The sequence below is a fragment of the Protopterus annectens genome, chromosome 2.part2 (genome assembly GCF_019279795.1).
Source record: "Protopterus annectens isolate FY-2018-M chromosome 2.part2, PAN1.0, whole genome shotgun sequence".
Lineage (NCBI taxonomy): Eukaryota > Metazoa > Chordata > Ceratodontiformes > Protopteridae > Protopterus > Protopterus annectens.
The window spans coordinates 166,797,745-166,818,901 of NC_056730.1; the positions used below are offsets into that span (position 1 = coordinate 166,797,745).

The 21,157-nt window shown below is 39.8% G+C and overlaps 1 protein-coding gene across 1 annotated transcript in view; it reads right to left on the reverse strand.

The window, feature by feature from the left end:
- Positions 1-21,157, reverse strand: part of LOC122795582 (zinc finger protein 354B-like) — a 697,034-nt gene that overhangs the window by 113,281 nt on the left and 562,596 nt on the right. The window lies entirely within an intron of this gene.

Genomic DNA, 21,157 nt, shown 5'->3' on the forward strand with positions numbered 1-21,157 from the left:
ACAAACTTCTGGTGTCGCGATGGGGGCTAGAGTTGCACCTGCCTTCGCAAACATCGTTATGGCAGATTGGGAGCAGGAACACCTCAAAAAACACCAGTATTTTGACAAAGTCAAGTTTTATGGTAGATACATTGATGATTTGGTGTTTGCATGGGTAGGTGAAAAAATCGAATTTGAAACTATGGTTGAAGATCTGAATAAAACCACAAGTTTTTTAATATTCAAACATAGTGGGTATGGCAAGTCTATTAATTATTTAGACATTTGCCTATATATTGATAATACGCATAACATCTTACAGAGCAAAATATATAGAAAGCCCTGCTTCACCAATCAATATTTACATCGAGACAGTTTGCATCCCACTCACATGAAGAGAAATGTCATCAAGGGTCAGATGATCAGGCTCAGTAGGTTGACATCAGAAGATGACATATATTACGAAGAGTTATCAGAGCTAAGGCATTTATTTTTGGCCAGAGGATACAAAAAACACATGTTAAAAAGGATAGAAAAGGAAGTCAAAGGGCTGCGTCAAGGAGTAGCTAGACCAATCCTGTCAAGTAACAATAGGGTTCACATTGAAGAAGTGTTAATAGGTGATAGGACAGGCAGAGAAAAAAATGGAGATTTCCACACTGCATTCCCTCTTCCTATATCTAATGAGTTGGGAAACATAAGAAGAATCATTGAAAGAAATTGGAGTATAATCACAGGAAATAGAGAGCTTTCGACATGTGTAGGTTTCAAACCATGTTTCACTTACAAAAATGTAATCAATCTAAAAAGTATGTTAGAAATCGAAAACAAGACAAGTTTAGTACCTACTAGGGATACAAGCAGGAAGAAAGGGACTTTTGCATGTCAGAACTGCAGACAGTGTAGATTTATCACCAATACCTCTTTTATAACATTGAAACATCTCAACAAGACATTCTGGGCTCAGAAATATCATAATTGTAACAGTGAATACGTGGTTTATTTGGCCACCTGTTCAACTTGTGACAACTATTACGTAGGAAAGACTAAAAGGATGCTAAAACGTAGGATTTACGAACACACACTAGCCATTAAGAACAAAGATAAAAACAATTCGCTGGCAAGACACTCACAGGAGTGTGTTGATTTCAGGAAATTTGAGTTTTTTGCCATAGATCAGATAGAGAAGAGTTTGTTAAAGGGTGACTTGAATAATAAACTGGAGCAAAAGGAATCACTCTGGCAGTTGTGTTTAGGGGCAGACGGACCGCCTGGTCTCAATGAAGGGATCAACATCAAATGTTTCCTGATAGATAGATAAGCACACAGTTACTTTGGGCATTCCCATTAGAACACACATGCACACATGTTACACTAACAGATATGGACTCATCATCACACAGCCATGTTAGTTCCAGTTAGCAGTTCCTTTTTTCTTTCCTTTTCCCTTCCCTTCTTCTTTCCAATACCCACAGGAGTTTTCAGTTAGTGTGTTGGAGTTCTACCAGAACCAATACACTTTCACCAGTACCAACTAGCGACATTTGGGTATTGGTTTCAATGCTCGGTTAGGTTCATCTCACTAATAGGTGGTCGGGTATACAAAGAAGTCGGTGGGGCTATGAGCAGGTAGCAGAAGACTCACACCAAGAGTCTATTTTTAGGGTCATGTTTCCCACGATGCGCCAAGCGTCTGGCACCCCCAGGTGTGAGGTCACACGCCCCAGGTTTTCCAAACCATAACATCATCTTTTTGGTAGTGTTAGTACACGGGAGCGTTCATGTCATAAAATCATAACACAGATTCTATAGGTTGTATTCACTTCCCATGGGAGATTTGAGGGATAGTTATGGGAGCTTAAGCACTATTGTGCACCATTGAATACAAACTAAGTCGCATGGTTGCGAGGGAGCACTGAATCATCAAATAAGCACGTAGAACATTTTATGTGTAAATCAATTCAAACAAGAACAATTTGAAGTCTTGTGATGTATAGAAATAACTAACATTATTTCATCGCATCCTTTCAAATTATTAACAAGTATTTTTTTTAAAAATAATTGTATCGCAATTCAATATATGTTTCAAAATACATTGTTTGAACATATGAGTTTAAATAGATTTTAATATTGTGTTTTAAAGACAATGGTTATACCACAACCACTAAACATATATGTGTGTATTTTTTAAATAATGGAAAATTTTAGGATAAACAAATGGTATAAATTTATGAAAGAATTTTTTCAATTGATTTTCTCACTTTAAAATGTAACATCATTGTCATCAATACATTATAACATCATTTCCTGTTTAAACAGTATAAAGCCAGGATGTAGGGAGGCATCCTGGTTTTTCTGAAGAAGTCCATGTAAAATTAAAGTGGAAGAAAGTGCTAAAAAGTTCATTTGTCTTTGTGGCTGATTCCCGGTGCATTTCGCTTGGTTGCTGTAGCAGTTTTTTTCTGGCATATAAATGGTTACCTGAGAATTGGTCCGGCAATTGTTTTTTGGGTTATTTGGTTCCGGCAATAAGACATACTGCAGAATTACCTTTGGGTAAGATACGAAATGTGAGAGAAGCAGCCCGAAGGTCCAGTTGAAAAACCTGTGAATCCAGTTGGAAAGATCGAAGCTGGCTGGAAAGACCACAATTCAGTAAAAGACAAAAGCAAATTGACTTATATGGACTTGAGTGACAGTGTTATATCTTGGGCAGGAATATTCCCAGCCTATGGAGCAGTCAAATCTATCTGGGAGCTGAGGAAGTTGTCGAAACTTCTCGAAGTAATGAGTAATGCAACTTTTTCCGCCCTAGAACTCGTGACTTATGAAGTGAATGCAATGAGAACTGTTGTGCTACAAAATCGGATGGCTCTTGATTTCACCCTAGCGGCGAGAGGTGGTACGTGCGCGCTTATCAAAGAAGAATGCTGTGCTTATATTCCTGACAATCGTCATGAGATCAATAACCACCTAGAGGTAATTCAGCAAGTATCAGCCATGACTGAACCAGGCCCAAACTCACTGACGGACTTTTTCCAGAATCTATTTGGGGGGTGGGGTTCCATCCTAATGAATATTCTGATTGCCATTTGTGTGGGTATACTCCTAATAGGAGCATGTGCTTGCTGTGGAATTCCCTGCATGAAAATATTAATCAAAGATTTTATTGATGTATCTGTTACTGAAACTTTGTACCAAGATATTGAGATTGAAAGATTGATCTCAGATGACATTTTTTCTGAAGTATAGATTGAATGACTCCCTAGCTGAAAATCCTAAGTGGAAAAGGCTAGGAGATGAAATGACACTGTGCATACTTCAAAATAGAATAAAAAGTATTAATAGGGGGGAAAATGTTAGAAAAAATGTGTATTTGAATATATGAGAAATGCTAGTTTAAAAGCAAAGTAGTATATAATGCATTTTATTCTATTAATCATATAACAAGTAGGGATTAATTCATGTGCAAATGTAAGTAGTTTTGAAACTGCAGTGTGGCTTGAAGCAAAGCTGATCTTTGACCCTGGCAGAATACTAGCTTAGCAAGTTTTAATGTTTATGCTTTTCACAAGTGATTATCTGCTGGGTCAGGAAATTAAATGTGTGAAATAATGAAATCTTCTGCTCTTTCCTGTTGGAATGATTTGGCCTAGTATATGTATTACTGAGATAGCACGCAGCTGTGTGAGAAAGTGTAACAGAGAACAAAGACGTGTATTTAAAGACTGAATCTGCTATTGTATTCGAACTGATATGAAACCTTGAAGAAGTAACTTTACAGAAAGACATTATATGTCTGACCAGCTGGATAGCAAGGCCATATTGTATCTAGAGGAAAAGTTTTTTTTTTTAAATATACAGCATCAACAGCTTTATGAATAACCGACTGTAAGCTAAAAGTGATGTAGATGCCCTGTGATATATCACGTCAGTAAGGTGGGCATAGCTTAAATGTTAAACCTATATAAAATTGTGTGCTTCCTGTTTCATGTCAGAGAAAATTCTGTACTTGTACGTTTTTTGCCTCCTGGTGTACACTAGTAAACTTTTTAACCTGAACCTCCTGTGTGTTGATATCTTATTTTATTTAACACTTTCTCCTCAACCACCCTTCCCAGATACTTGAAGCAATTAACCTGTTCTACTGTATTCCCTTCGAACTCAATGCTCAGTTTCTTTTGCTTTCCCCCATTTATTGACATTGCAACGGTCTTATCTGTACTCAGTTTCATCCCATGTGCCTTCAGTTTTTCATTCCACTGCGCTACACTTTGCTGAAGTTCTTGTTCCGAGTCTGCCTGCAATGCCACATCATCTGCATAGAGCAAGTTTGTTGATCGGTTCCCTCTGACCTCTTAGCTAATGAAATCTATCCCCAGTATGACCAGTAGTGGGGTCAGGGCTGAATCCTAATGCACACCCACTCTGGCTAGGAAACCCTTTGTAAGACCAAACACTGTTCGTACTTGAGTCACTGGCTCCTTATACATAGATTCCTCTAATTCTACCAACATTACTGGGACTCTGGACCACCACAGGACTGCCCAAATCAGCTTTCTTGGGACCTTGTCATATGATTTCTCCAAGGTTTGGAATGCTCAGATGGACCTTTCTTATTTTTAGCTTCTTCTCAAGTATCTGACTCACTGCAAACATCGGGTCCAGCTGTGCTGCATACTGATCTGAATCTGAACTGCTCATTTACCATCATACTTTCTGCTACTCTATGTATTAGTTTATCAATCACTTTCTCCAGATCTTTCATGCAGTGTGATAGGAGTCAGATACCTCTAGACTGCTCACAGTTGCGAATGTCCCCTTTGTTCTTGACCACTGACATTAATATTCTTATTCTCCAGTCATCTGGGATATGTCTTCCCTTCCATACTACTGAGTACCCTCAAGAGCCACTTCTCCCCTTTCTCACCCATCTTGTTCATTCCTGCTGTAACCTCAACTGACCCTTCTACTTTCTCTGAATTTATTTTCCTTAGTGCTGTTCTTACGTCTTCTAATGTGGGCTCCTCCTCTTCTCTCACTGTAGGCTATGTCTTGGGAAGTACACCTTCAGTGGGGTTTTCTTCATTCAGAAACTGCTGGAAGTACTTGTTCCATCTGCCTTTGATGTCCTGTGGACTGGTGAGCAGGTTGTTGCTGGCATGCCTTATATTTCTGCATTTGCCTTGCAACCTGATAGTGTTTTTTTGTGCCACCCACTGAGTCACTTTCCAGAAGTTGGTAGAGGGCCTCTAATGCCTTGTTCTTTGCTATTGTTACTCCTTTCTTAGCCTCTTTGTTAGCCAAACAATATTCCTTCAAAGCTTGGTCTGTCTTATTCTATCTCCCACTTCTTCCTGCACTCCTCCTTTCTTTTAATAACTTCCTGGACTTGTGTACTCCACCACCTGCTTTCCTTATATACTTTATTTCCATACTTGGCTCAATCTCACATCTGTTCTATAGTCCCCACACATGCTGTTTTGAGGTGTTGTCATTCTTTAACTCCACCTATTTCCTCTTCTTCTTGAGGTGCTACAGTCCTGAGTAATTCATTGAACTGTTGTGCTTTCTCTCCAGTCAACTTCCAAGTCTAGCTTGGTCTCTGGTGACCTTACAGCCTTCTTTGACCACTGCTTGAGATAATTGTGGCAACCAGTGATTTATGCTGTGGGCCAACTGTTTACCTGGGGATAACTTTGCAATCGCTGACTCTACCCCAGTGCCCTTTCCTTACTAGGAGGAAGTCTATCCAAGCTGCAGGCTGACCACTCCTATATGGGATGTTGTGAATGTCTCTCTTTCTGAATCACTTACTGGCTACCATCAAGACATCTGCCAGACAGAAGTCTAGAATGGTCCCTCCTTTATTCTTACTGTCATACACATGTTGACACAGGCAGTCCTCATATGTTATTCTGTCTGTCCCAATATGTGCCTTCAGATCATCCATTATCAACACTAATTTTTGTTCTCCTGCTTTATCTAGTAGTTCCTACAACTGCTGTCTGAATGCACTCTTTTCCTCACTTTCACAACCCTGCTATGGGACACAGAGCAGTATATGTAATCTCAGCCTATCATTACAATGGAGTCTGATTGCCATGAGTCTGTCACTAACCCTGATGACATCCTATACTGCTTTTGGAAGCCTCTCCCTCACCACAGTTCCCACACCATGTCTAGCTTGGACTATCACAAGAAAAAGTTGGCTTTGTTGCATTGCCCTTCCATCTTGCCTCCTGGATACATAGGATGTCTAGCTTCCTTCTTGCCATTTATTTACTTAACATTGTTTACTGGGGATGTCCGTCTGGGACAGAGCCATTTTCAGCAGAGGCCTGGAGAGAAACACTCCAGAGTATTCCTCTGGAATGTAGGATGAAACCAGAGCACCTACAGGAAACCCACGTAAATGTAGGGAGGACATGCAGACTCCACACAGAAGGCACCCCAGATGAGAATTGAAGCAGAGAACCTCCTGCTGTGAGGTAACAATGCTAACCGCAACACCACTGCGCCGCCCTCATGCCATCATGTCACCCACTTTCAAGCCTCATCCTGTCAGTGAACCTACGAGTGTGACAATTTTTAGTTCACATTTGGCAAGCTGACTTGAATTCACAACCAGCTTTTGCTCAACAGAGCTATCCCAGGTAACCAATCCAATCTGGGCAAATGGACACCAGCCTGCCAGTAGCTTACTGACCCAGGGCTGCTGGGCTTTATGGCAGGCATACACTGGCCACCTCTCCCATTAGCATGGGTCCCTAGTGTAGGACAGAAAATGCTAGGTTCTCAACCCATTTATCATTGGCAAATATCCATGCCATCTTGGCAACATTAGTCAACATAACCAGACCACCTACAGCTATATTTTTTTAAACAGAGTGGCTTAGCCATGCCACAGCATGCAGTCTGGGATCCGTGTTCTGCTACAATGAGGATAATGCACACACCACTGCAGATGCCCAAAGTGGTTAGTCTATACAACTCTTGCCCCTATAGGGCACCATCTAGAGTCTGTGCTGCTGCCTGTATCTTCATTCTTAGATGGAAACTCTCAACATGTTTCTCAGAGGTGCAATGGCCAGTGACATTTGATAAAAATAGGCATATGGATGAAGTAAGGGGATAAACTAACCTTTAGGAGTGGCATAATCCATTCTAGACAATGCAGCTACAGGTATGATTGACCTACAGAGGTGGAGGGGAGACCAGCCAGCTGGCTCAGTAGGTAGCTGAGGTCTAGGTGTGGAAGCAAGAGTTCTATAACAAGTAGTAACTGCTACATTTTTATTTTTATTTCAGTAATATACAAGAGCTGTGTATGTACTACATATACACACACATACAGTACTGCATGCATATACATATCCATATATACACACACACACACACACACACACACACACACACACACACACACACACACACACACACACACACACACACACACACACGAACATTCTCAAATCCATGCTTGGTCAACATCTGCTTAGCTGACAAAATCTGGTTGACTACACAGATGATCGACAGGTGTGTGAGATCACTCAGTTCTAGAGGACTGTGAAATATGCCCTTTCCCCAGCATTGTGCAATCTTGCATTTAGTATATATATATATATATGAAGATATATCATTAACTACTTATAACTAACGTTCACACACACACACACACACACACACACACACACACACACACACACACACACATATATATTTATATTTACACACATGGATGTGTGTGTGTGTGTGTGTGTGTGTGTGTGTGTGTGTGTGTGTGTGCGCACAGATTAAAACTAGAAGCATGGTCACTAAAGCCAGGTACTTGAAGCCAAGAAAACAGTATAATGAAAAAAGTACCAGGGCCACCACTGCTAAAATGAGATAAAACTTTGTGATAAAGATAAGTGCTTTTGGGAGATATCCACGCTCTTCTTCAGATCACTTTTAATGAAACAGAAATACCAAAACACGCTTATCTTTATAATAAAGTTTTATCGCACTGTAGCTGTGGCGGCACTGGTCCTTTTCTCATAATACTTTGTTGTTGTGTCTTTCGGCTTATCCCGGTTAGGGATCGCCACAGCGGAACTCCGGTCCGCTAATGTTTGGTAGTGGATTTTTACGTGCCGAGTTACCACCCCTGATGCACAACCTTCAACGAAGGCATGCCCATTCACGCAGCCTCCACACAGAAGACGCTGTAGCTGAGAATCAAACAGGACAACGTCTTGCTGTAAGGTGACAACGCTACCGCAGCACCACTACATATATATATATATATATATATATATATATATATATATACACACACACACGCACATATATGTAAATGGAAAAACACAGATAGATACATATACCTGAAATTTTTGTTTAACAAATTCTGTACAGCTTACGAAGAATATTGCAATTATTTTAACTACAGTAACAGATTCTGCCATGGGCATGACTATGGGAAAAGTTTGCAAAGGTTTGTGTAAGACATACATTGAGAAGCTACTTGCTGACTTGTATTTCATTTTACAATAAAGAAAACAGTTGTGCTGTATGATATCAACTGCAGTTCAGTATCAGCTATTTAATGCTATTGGTGACTGCTGCTGACTGTGGGGCATTATCACGTTCATGCCCAAGTAAACCTGGTGATTTAAATGTTCAGTCAGAAATGTATCAACTTATTACGTACATCTTTTACTAGTTTTACTTCCATCTCTACCTCTACCTTCCTAGCAATTGTTAATATCCCCCAACTGTATCATGATAATTTCCTAAGTTGTTTATTACTCAACTGTGTTAGCTAGCTTTGTATGTATGCATGCACACTCATATGCTTAACATCTCTTGAAGTTAGCTTGTCTGTACATTTTATACTGGTCTTGTGTCTTTCGGCTTTTCCTGGTTAGGGGTCGCCACAGCGAAACTCTGGTCTGCTAATGATTGGCAGTAGATTTTTACATGCCGAGTTGCCAGCCCTGGCGCACAACCTTCAACGAAGGTACACCCATTCACGCATGTCTCCAGACAGAAGATGCTCTAGCTGAGAATCGAACGGGACAATGTCTTACTGTGAGGCGACAGCGCTACCGCAGCACCACCACCGCAGTTGTGCAAAATTGTTACATTGTTACATATTGTTGCATATTATACTGTACATCTATAGTGACACTCAATTCAGTTCTGACATGGTTGATTTATTATCCAAGGGCCTCACATTTATTCCATCTAAACCATGGAATATTGCGGACACTATTTTGGACATTAAATCTTTTGTGAGGAAGTTAAACTTCCATGTCTTAATGGGAAATAGAATCACCATGTGTCTAGCACATATAACCCCCCTTTACATCCCGTGCTAGACTTATTTGAGAAATGTTGTGAATTAGATGTCAGACATGCTAACACATATAAGTATGTCAGGAACCTTTCTACTAATTTGAGTGATGACGAAAGCGATTCGTTACATTTTTTTTACAACACAGGGTCTTAGGTTTTGTAAACCTGATAAAGGTGGGGGCCTAGTGGTGTTTAGTACACTCGATTATCAACACCGGATGATTGAGTTATTTAACACTGAAGCATACGTCCCTAGTTCGCGTTCTGAAGTAAACAAAGCTTATAGTACCATTAGGAATTGCATAGAGGATTTATTTATTGAAGGATGTATAGACCAAAAGACCTATAACTATATGAAGACACTATATCCCAGATACCCTTGTATTTTTGGTATCCCCAAAATCCACAAGAGTATTGGAAATCCATCATTGAGACCTTTAGTGGACAGTAGGGGATCACCCACATACTCCTGTGCGAAAGTCCTAGATGCCATTTTGCAGAAATATCTTGCAAATGAGCCCCAAATTTGTAAGGACTCATGGTCATTTTTGGAAAATATCGGTACTTTGAAGTTTGATGAGAATTTTAATTTTCTCACCGTCAACGTGAAAGACTTGTATACTAGTATACCCCACGATATAGCTTTGGAATGGGTGAGTTTGATGCTTAAGAAATATAATGCACCCATTAATGAAATCGACTTGGTGTCGGTCCTCACAGACTTAGTATTATCTAACAACTATTTTATGTTCCTAAATGACTTCTTTTTGCAAAAAGTGGGGGTCGCTATGGGCTCCCCCTGTGGAGGTAGTATAGCTAACCTAGTAATGGCCTACTGGGAATCTGAGTATGTTTTCAGTGGTAATAGGTTTTCGGATACCTTCGTTTTCTATACTAGATTTTTGGATGATATTTTCATCCTGTTTAAAGGTAACGAGAACAAGAGTCAGTTAGTTATTGACTACTTTAACAACACCACTGAGTTTCTTCAGTTTACATCTTCATTTAACTGTGACACTACGGCTTACTTGGACATTTGTTTAAGTAAAAATTACAACCTGCATGCACTCACAGCTAACATATTTAGGAAAACTACATACTCTAACACCTTTCCTCAGTACACCAGCTGTCACCCTTTCCACCAGAAGAAATCTGTTGTCAAGGGACAGCTGGTGAGAGCTTCTAGGATGGTAAGCTTGGATGAAGATTTTTTTACTGAATGTACTGTTATTAAGAACATGTTCCTCCACAGAGGGTACCCTGAACCACTACCTGATTCACTCATCCAGGAGGTTACAGAAAAAAGATGTGACAGAGTATATTCCCCTCTTTTGAGCGTTAACTCTATGGTATCTACTATAGAGTTGAGTATGGGTCTAGAGGTGAATAGCTGTGGTAATGCTAATAAGGATGTGCCTGCTAGTATCGGGCAGCCTGAGAACAACTTCTCTGTAAATTTCATAACTACTTTTAGCACATATAGTAACCACTGTGTATCTAGCTTGAGGAAAAACTGGGACCTCTTTAAATTATATCCTGAGATTCACCAGAAAATAGGTGAAGGACCCAGAGTGACTTACAGGAAAGGGAAGAACCTTAAATCCCTATTAGAAAAGCATGACACACTTGTAGTGAAGCACTCTGGTATGCACAAATGTTTGAATTGCAACTATTGCAAATTTGTAGTTGAAATGAATAAATTCCTAGTAAATGGAACAACATATAAATTGAAGAGTAAATTTGGCTGTAATCATGGTTGCCAGATTTCCAACCAGCCAGGTAGGTACAAAAAAAAAAAGTCACAGCAGGTGAAGACCAAAAAAAAAAAAGGTCTTTCCGCATTAAAGAACAGTAGCTCTGCACTAAACACGGAGCTTCTCGTGTTTAATGCATTGCAGTTCCGCATTCAACACAAGTAGCTCCGTGTTTAGAGATTTTTGATTAGCCCGTATACCAGCATACGGGCCAATTAAACATTGTTAAAACACGGAGCTACTTCTGTTTAATGCGGAACACAAGAAGCTCCGTGTTTAGCGATTTTTGATTGGCCCGTATGCCAGGTATACGGGCCAATCAAAAAAAAAAAAAAAAAACAAAGCGGAGGCTGGCCGGGATTTAAAACGGCAGGGCGGGACTTGGGATCAGGCTGCTGATCTCGGGACAGTCCCGCCCAAATAGGGACGTCTGGCAACCCTGGCTGTAATTCAACATTTGTCACATACTTAGCTAGATGTACATCCTGTCCAGCATTTTACGTAGGTAAAACTGAGAGAAGGCTACGGGACAGGATGTACGAACACTTTTATGCTATTAAAAAGGGCAAACTTGAAAATGTCCTTGCTAAACACACAACATACAATTTAAACAATAGCTTTAAGTTTATGGTTAATATTCAAGTCAAAATTGATCCAAGGGGAGGTCTAAGAAACCTCAAACTTGATGAACTCGAGTTAAAATGGCAAGTGAAATTAAATGCTTATAGTCACCCTGGACTAAATGACTTTTGTTGAATCAGTAGTGTGTTGAAATTAAACAGTCTGAAGAGGTGACCAAGTATAGGTCCCTAAGAAGCTAAAGAGTGTACGTATATACATGATTTATTTACATATATTTAGTACGCACATTTTGTAAGTAGATTCTTATTAGGGGAACTTTTTCAAACTTTTTTTAAATATAATTTTCAGAAAACATTTTTCAAACTGGTTTATTTAAGTTTTTAGTAGTCTTAGTTGTTTGGATGAGTAAATAGTATTTTTTAGGACTATACTATGTTAATTTGCTGTTAAAATTACTTGTACATACCTTTTAACCTTTTATTCAACACTTTAAAATTGAGATGTTTTTATAGGGGCTGTTGCTTTAATTGATGTTGTGCCAATTGAGTGAATTCTACTAGATATATATATATATATATATATATATATATATATACATACATATATATGGTTTTATGGACATTGAACGTATTCTGATGAAGTCAGCTTTGTAGAGTTGACGAAAAGCGCTTAAATAAATGTTTGCTGCCGACTGCATACCTGCTACCTGTTTTTTTGGTTTCTTAGTTGTTTTAGCCTTTGTTTTTTTACATGTACTATATTGTTAGAACTTTCCTCCCTGAGCCTCTACTGAAAATGGGCTCTTACAGCCCAGCAGGCTATCCCGGTAATCATATGCCAGCCAATAAACAAGAGCCACTGCAGCAAGTTTCTGTAAGGCATGTAAAATGGTACTGTTAATGTATTGGGGGGGGGGTGCATTTCTCATCTTCTGCTAATCACACATTCAAAGATACCACACATTTCAAGAGGAAGACAGGGAAGAAGGACTTAATTTAACTACGTACTGTTAATTAGGTTTACATTAACGACATCTGCAAATGCTTAAGGCCCTGATCAATGCCAGATTTTTGCAATATCAGCTGAATTGTAGCAATGCAAAATGCACATATTAAAAAGTGGAAATTAACTGTAGTAATTCTGATGAGCTTATATAGAACACATGAAAGTTGTAACACCTGCAAATTTTTGGTCTCCCTGAAACTATCTACAAAGTTGTCACAGCAGCAAACCTCACCAGTGTAGATCAATAACCTCAGTAACTCAACTGCAGCAAAGGTAATTGGCATATCTGAATGCATCCAGTGCAGAAGTTCAGTACTTCAATTCATTTTCAATTAAAAAGCATTCCATCCTTTTTATACAGACATACATAGCATTTCTTATTGAAGGATGGATACCCTACCTACTGACTACGAAAACTTTGAATGTCCCATGCTTTACAAGTTTGACTACATTTACAAATACACATTTTATTTGCCAATACAGGTATAAATGTCTTGAGGTACTCCTGTTAAAAGAAAATGCACCTGTGGTATGGCAGGCACCCTAGGGAGGAGGTGCTGCAATTGACCTAACCATTCAAGTCACATTACACTTGAACTTTGCAAAGTTTTTTCTCCATGGCTGAAACAGTGCAGAAAGTCTGGAATGTTCAAACTTCAAGTGAATTGTGTTTGGTATAGGCATGCTGGTGTGAAGAGAGAAGCTGAGGTTTCCATCAATGGTAACTTTTTCTTTTCAAGACACTGGCAATGATCAACCAGACAGTTTGGGGCAGAGCCAACATTAGGCAACCTAGGCAACACTGGCTTGAGGGGCTCACAGCTGGCTGCCACAAAATTAACATTTCTTTTTTTAAGAATGCACTTTGCATTCACAATACATTTCTTTATGGATGCAAGCAATTGCACCTGTATAGGGTGTGTGTGTGTGTGTGTGTGTGTGTGTGTGTGTGTGTGTGTGTGTGTGTGTAAGAATGCACTTTGCATTCACAATACATTTCTTTATGGATGCAAGCAATTGCACCTGTACAGGGTGTGTGTGTGTGTGTGGTGTGTATGTGGTGTGGTGTGGTGTGGTGTGGTGTGGTGTGTGTGTGTGTGTGTGTGTGTAAAATACCCCAGTCAGAAATGGCATTTTGGGTAACTTATTCAGGCTTAAACCCTGTACCTTGATTACAGGAGACTATAGCCTGAATCCTCTACCTCAACTACCAAAACTGCCAACAAGACGTGTCGAGTTTTGGTACGTTTTCAAGGACTGCTGAGTTTCTGTACATGTTCAAAAAATATGGAGTTTCTGCATTTGCAAGGACTGTTGACTTTCTATACATTTTCAAAGACTGCTGAGTTTCTATACATTTTCAAAGAATGTTGAGTTTCTGCATATTCAAAGAATGTGTATTTTCAAGGAATGTTGAGCTTCAAGGGAAGAGAAGTTTACTGTTGCTCATGCTAAATCTGTTTTCAATGTGTAGCTGTCTTGTTTAACAAATGACCATCATCTGTGTTTGTGCTATAAAATTTGAAAGCAATGTTAGCATAGCAGGTAGCATACTTACCTTTGCTGCAGAAGGCTGTGGGCTCTACTCCACTCCCGCAGAACATGTAGATGGAGTGCTGATATTGCAATGCCCTTTAAGGGCATGGGGATGCTGCACTCTTGAGTGTATCCTCCTTTGGATACAATGCTTAGCAACTATGAATCTGTTGCCGGTTTGACAGCCATTCCCCTATTGCAATATTACATTTAAAAAAACTGGTAACATTGGCAAGTTATTTGTCAAGGGCAGCAGACACTGAATTGGAACATAAAACACTGAAATGTAAAGTTATTAGCCAGCAGCAGCGTTACAGATCTCTTGAATATAGAATTATTCAGATTACTTTTACTTCTGCAGAGATTGTGTATATTGACTGATACTGGTGGAATGAGAGGCTTTTTGTGGTTGAAATGTTCTGTACTGGGTAGTTCTGTCATTATTGGTTCATAAGTATCGTTTCATTGCTTACTGGAAAAATGCTCAAACCTACAAATTTAAAACACACTCTAGTAAGTGGTGCTGTATTACACAAGGAATATAAATTTAATATAATCAGGATGGTGCATCAAAGTACACTTGCATGTATGCATGATCCTAAAAGTGTGTGCAAGGGGCCTATGGTTTTGATAACAGTCGAAAGGTAATCGATCCACCACTGACCATATGCATTTTCTTTGAATATGGGTTTCAATGCCGTTTCAATGAATGTAGTTTCAAGAACACTGAAGCTTACTGTTATACTAAGTCTATGAATGCGAGTTTCAAGAATAGAGAATACTACTGTTATGCTATATCTATTTTCATTGTGAAACTGCACTGTCTAGAAAACTGCTATTAGTGTTTGTGCTATAAAATCTGAAATAAAAGTTTTAAATATCTCTAATCATCACAGAAGTAAAGAAAAGGGTATGTACACTGACAACAGTGTTTATGGTAATTAGGAAGAAACTGCAAAGTAATGAGACAATTAAATGGCGGGGGGAGGGGGTGCTGCTGTGTGTGTGTGTGTGTGCTGATACATTATCCTGCCTAGGGCTCCATTCGGCCATGATCAGTCTCTGGTTTGGGCTACTGAAGGATCAAAGCTAAAAGTGAGACAGGAGGATTGTGTGTGCGTTTGTGGGAGGAGGAGGTGGTAAATTCAGGGACACATTTTAAGTACTAATCTAATTTACTTAAAAAGCTGACAGAACAACATATTTTGCTCATCAACAAGCATTTTGTTAATGATAAGTATGAAACTCTAATGGTCTGGCATTACTGACTAGTTGTAATCCTCAGGGATTTGCAAAAAAATTATGTTGCACACAGTAAAAAATAGACAAAAATAGGTAGAGCTGAGAGGTACTGTTGGTGGGTTTTGCATTATTACTAAGACAGAATATTCAAAACAATTATTTTATTAAAATTATACACACATTTATATATATATATATATATATATATATATATATATATATGGATCTACTTCACATATTCAAACACCCAAATGTTCGACTTTCATATGGATGAGACTATATGACTGAACATCTGAATGTTCAAATATGTGGAAAAAAAATAAATTTTAAGCAAGGCAAAGGCCCTGCAAGCACACCCCCCGCACCTTCGCTATTCAAATATAACAGAGAGAGAGATTACTAAGTTAAAGGAAATCTTTCTCTGATCCGATCTTCATGGAGATCCCCATCCATTGGACCGAACTTTTTTAAAGTTCGATCACATGGACCATCTGAAGGGGACCCATACTATATATATATATATATATATATATATATATATATATATATATATATATATAAAACTGGGGTATTACCTACTGTTGTTAGCTCACTATTCTAACTTTGTAATTTGTGTGAAACGTCTTGTCTTGGAATACTTTGTTGTGTTGCAATTGTTGAGCAGCAGTGATTATATATATATGCCCATCCTTGCTAGCACAAGACAAAGACATTGTACAAACAAAAAGATGTGGCTAACTTGGGGATGTGGGGAAAGTAGCTGATTTTATTATCATGCATCACAAAACATCCAGACTTTCAGAGCTTCTATTGGTCTGGCGGTATTCACACCTCCAGGCCATATAAGTGGATTTTGACACAGGCTTAGTAGTTACCTCTTTCCTGAACCTCAGAGGTGGGGAAGATGGTCCTTGTAGCTTGTCTGGGATGCCTGGGATAATCTCATTATTTCTTGAATTTTCCTCCCAAACTTCTGGTGTGCACAGGTAACATTATCTTGTGCTGGGCTGGGAACAGCATGGTCATTATTTCTTTAATTTTGCTCACAAATATCAGAGGCATGCACAGAGGTTCACTATAGCTTGTATAGTAGTACTGTACTGTACTGTACATGAGTAACAAGTTTGGAAAGTAATGTGATCATTACTTTTTTCACTTTCCTCACAAACAAACAGACAAATTAGTTTCATAGATATTCCAAGGCTACTGAATCTCTTGCATTGATAATATCCTCCCTCAGGCTGCACCTCCTTTCTCCAGGAGAGCCATACTGGTCAGTCTTGGAATAAATCTGTGGATACTCATCCAAGTCATCTAGTTTATGGATAAAGGATGACAGCGAGTTGCACGGCTTAACATGCAGGGGATGTTTATTCCAGAGGTTTGGGAGGCATCGTGTTGTAATCCTGTCCTTCCATTGGGTTTTACTTATCTGTTTGTGAAGATTTAGGTCCCTGGTTCTAGTACTGGTAGAGATACTGGACTTGAGAACAAACAGGACAACCAGGATAAGGTCATTAATGGCAACATAAATGTGACAGAGATTTACCCTCATAAGTTTGTAAGACACTGATTAAAAGGGACATAGGTTCAGGCCTCTCTTGGTAGCTCAAGGACTTTAGGCCTGTGATCTTTTTGGTTAGAAACTTTTAGGAGGTCTTTCTAATTGTTTGATATGTTTAGCAAGTACATTCCAAAGGGGGTGCTGGGATTTGTATTGGAACACTTCCCCACCAGATGCGCAGTAGGAAGGACCACCCAAACCCTGCCCAGCACCCTCCGTTTCACTTGTATCACTCTGAATAAACATCAGAAGACCTTCATCACCAAACTGAATATGCAAAAGTTTATAAAAATATACAGTATTTACCAATTTTCACACACAAGTAGTAACTTGGAGTCACTGTTTGTAAGTTAGGGGGAGTGCATGGGGGCCTGCCCATCTGAAAAGAAAACTGAAAGAATCACTGTAAAGAAATACGACTGGCCCTGCTGCAAAAGCAATTACTACAAAAAATAGAGTAAAGAAACAGGGGGGGGGGTGCAACAATTCCTGTACAGACATGTACAACACTAGAGAAAAGACACTGATTTAGCTAACAAAACAGGTGCTTCATTTTTATTTAAAAGTATACAACACTTGTACAATTATGTACTACTTGAAACTTTCCTTACCTTTGCTAATAAAGGACAAAAATATACACAGAATAACTCCCTTGCAATGGCCGTATTTCAGGAACGGCAAAGTATGACCATATAATGAATACTCCCCAATGAACATTCACCAAATCACTTGGTAATCTGTATGGCTTGTCACTCAGTAATCTGTATGGCTTGTCACTCAGCCATGATTACCATGCAAAGTACAGTTGTGTACACTTACCATAAATGTAGATGTTCGAGTGTATTCACTGTTGCAGTCATTACATTTGGGTAATCTGCTGGCAGGTTGCCCCCAGTCAGCCTGAATTCCAAAGTCTTGGGTCCTGCGTCGGTTGCTGTCTTCTCTTCCATGACGTCAGGTCGTCACAGGTATAAAACATGCAGCTGACATAATTTTCTTTAGTTTTTCTTGCCCCCGATGTCAGGTGCCCCCAAAAAGGTAGCAAAATTATATATATATATATATATATATATATATATATATATATATATACATGCATCAATATAAACTTTACCTTCATCTGCAAGCAAATACACCACATAGGTTGTAGAGGATAGAGAAGGAAAGATAAATTACAGAATAACAGGGGATGGCGGGAGGGTAACCTGGACTGCAACAGTGAATATACTCGAACATCTACATTTATGGTAAGTGTACACAACTGTACTATGTTCTTCGTGTTTCACTGTTGCAGTCATTATATTTGGGTAGAATCCCAAAGCTATGGTTGGGAGGCTGGAGCTAAACAGCATTAGGTGCGGCTATAAGGCCCTGCAGCACTGCAGTGGCAAAGCCTGCCCTATACTTAGAGTAGACAGGCAAATGGTAATGCTCTGTAAAGGTGTGAACAGAACTCCAAGTAGCAGCCTCTAGAATTTCTTTGGTTGGTACTACCCTGAGAAAGGCTGCTGAAGTAGCTGCAGCTCTGGTGGAATGAGACCTAATGCCCCTGGGCACAGGTTTACCATGGTTTAAGTAGCAGAAACGGATGCATTGGCTTATCCACTTTGAAATTGTCTGCTTTGAAATAGCCTTTCCTTCTGATCTTGCAGCATATGACACTAGTAATTGCTCAGTTTTTCTTAGAACTTTAGTCCTGCTCAAGTAGAATCTTAGCTGTCTGTGTACATCCAAGGAATGCAGAATTCTCTCCCCCTTGTTCTGCGGATTTGGATAAAAAAGTTGTCAGATGAATTGTTTGGTTAAGAGCCACACTGGAAACCACCTTAGGCATAAAAATAGGATTTGTCCTCAGAGACACCCTGTCTGGGTAAATATGAGAAAGGGCTCTACAGCATGAGGGCCTGTAGCTCTGAAACTCTTCTTGCTGAAGTAATTGCTAGTAGCAGAGCTGTTTTCCATGATAAGAACTTCAGATCAGCGGTAGCAGCTGGTTCGAATGGAGGCAGGGTGAGCTTTTCCAACACATAATTGAGGTCCCATGCAGGTAATGGTTATCTTCTAGGAGGCCTTAAATTTTTGGCTCCTCCGAGACACTGCTTTCGTAAAGGATGAGAAAAGATTGGTGGCTCTGTATTGCAATGAGCCGAAATGGCAGAGGCATGGATTTTGATTGATGAGAAAGATAGGCCTTTGTCAAGCATCTCAGTTAAGTATTGTAAAACCCGAGGAATATTTGGTTCTGCTATATCAGTTCCTTGTGCTTGATTCCAAGCACAGAATCTCTTCCATTTGTCAGCATAAGACTTTCTAGTACTAGGCCTTCTGGCTTCCAAAATGACATCCATCACAGCTTTACTGAGAGGTGTTGCTTGTATGACTACATGATTAGCCATGCTGCCAGGTTCAGAGTCTGAAGTCGATTGTGCAGAATCTGATTGTTTTGCTGGGACAGTAGTTATGGTCTTTGAGGCAAGGTCCAAGCTGGGTATTGAGACAAGTTCCTTAGGATTGGGTACCAGTATTGGCGGGGCCAGTCCGGGGCAATTAATATCATCTTTGGCTTCTCTTGTCTGACTTTTAGGAGGACCTTGGGTAGAAGAGGCAGAGGAGGAAAGGCGTAAACTGATAGGTTTTTCCAACTGAAGGATAGGGCGTCCACTTTACATGCTTGTCTGTGATAAGTCCTTGTGTAGAATCTTTTCAATCGATTATTTTGAGGAGAAGCAAATAGATCTATGTCTGGGCTCCCCCATTTCTCTGTTATGCTGAAGACTTGTGGATTTAGTTTCCACTCGTGAGGATCCATAAGGTTTCTGCTTAAATCGTCTGTCAGAGTGTTTTGTTTTCCTGGCAGGAATTGAGCTTGAAGATGTATTTGGTAGGTCAAAGCTGTGTCCCACAGTGCCATGGCTAATCTGCAAAGGGGGTATGAGTGTGTGCCCCCTTGCTTGTTTATATACCACATGACTGTGGTATTGTCTGTCTTTATCAGTAGTTGTCCTGGATGAAGTAAGTCCTTGAAGGCTTAGGGCATTTTGAACAGCTAGCATCTCTTTCTGGTTGACATGTAGATGCATTTGTTTTGGTGCCCATAAGCCCTGAATGCATCTTCCTGCCATGTGGGCCCCCCAGGCATAATCTGAAGCGTCTGTTGTTAAGGTTTGGCGCTGGCAGAGGGTAGAGTGAAGGGCAGTTCCATGTTTTGGTGACATGCCTTTGCCCACCATAGAAACTCCTGCTGCAGGCAGAGAATGAGAGGAATCATTGTTTCCAGACTGTGTGAATGTTGACTCCATAAACTTTTTAGGTACCATTGAAGTTTCCTCATATGCAGTCTTGCATATGGAATTAGTAGGATGCAGGATGCCATGAAACCCAGTTTTTGTTGCCATCAGTTTGAAGTAAGTAGTCAGTTGCCTTAGCTCGTCTGGCATGAGTTAAGCCATCTGGGCAGTTGTATCCAAGCTTGCATCCAGGAATGTTATCTTTTGAGAGGGTACCAGTTGTGATTTTTTTTCGTTTATTGTGTACCCTAGGCATGTTAGAAGCTTTTTCACAAATGCCAGGTGTCAAAGAAGAGTGTCCTTGTTCTCTGCTTGAATGAGGCAGTTGTGCAAGTAAGGATATATTTGTATACTTCGTTGTCTGCAAAATGCAATTACTGGTGCCAGGCATTTTGTAAACACCCAGGGCGCAGTAGATAAGCCAAAGGGCAGTGCAGAGAATTGGTAATGCATTAAGCCAGCCTTGAATCTGAGGTATCTTCTGCATGATTGTCTTATTGGGACATGCAGGTATGCCTCTTTTAGGTCTAAAGTCACCAGCCAAGCATTCTTGCCCAGCACGGGCAGAAGCTGCTGTAAAGTCAGCATTTTGAATTTTGGAATGTCCAGGTATGTGCTCAAAATCGATAAATCTAGTATTGGCCGCCAGGCCTTGTCCTTTCTGGGTACCAAGAACAGTCTTGAGTAAATACCTTGTCCTTTTTCCTGTTCTGGTACTGTCTGAATGGCCCTCATATCCATGAGGGACGTAACCTGTTTCTGTGCCTCTGCCCATTGACTTTTTGGCAGATCTGGCCAACCATTTGCCATTGGCAGAGTGTGGAAATGGAATCTGTATCCCTGTGATACAATGTTTAGTACCCACTTGT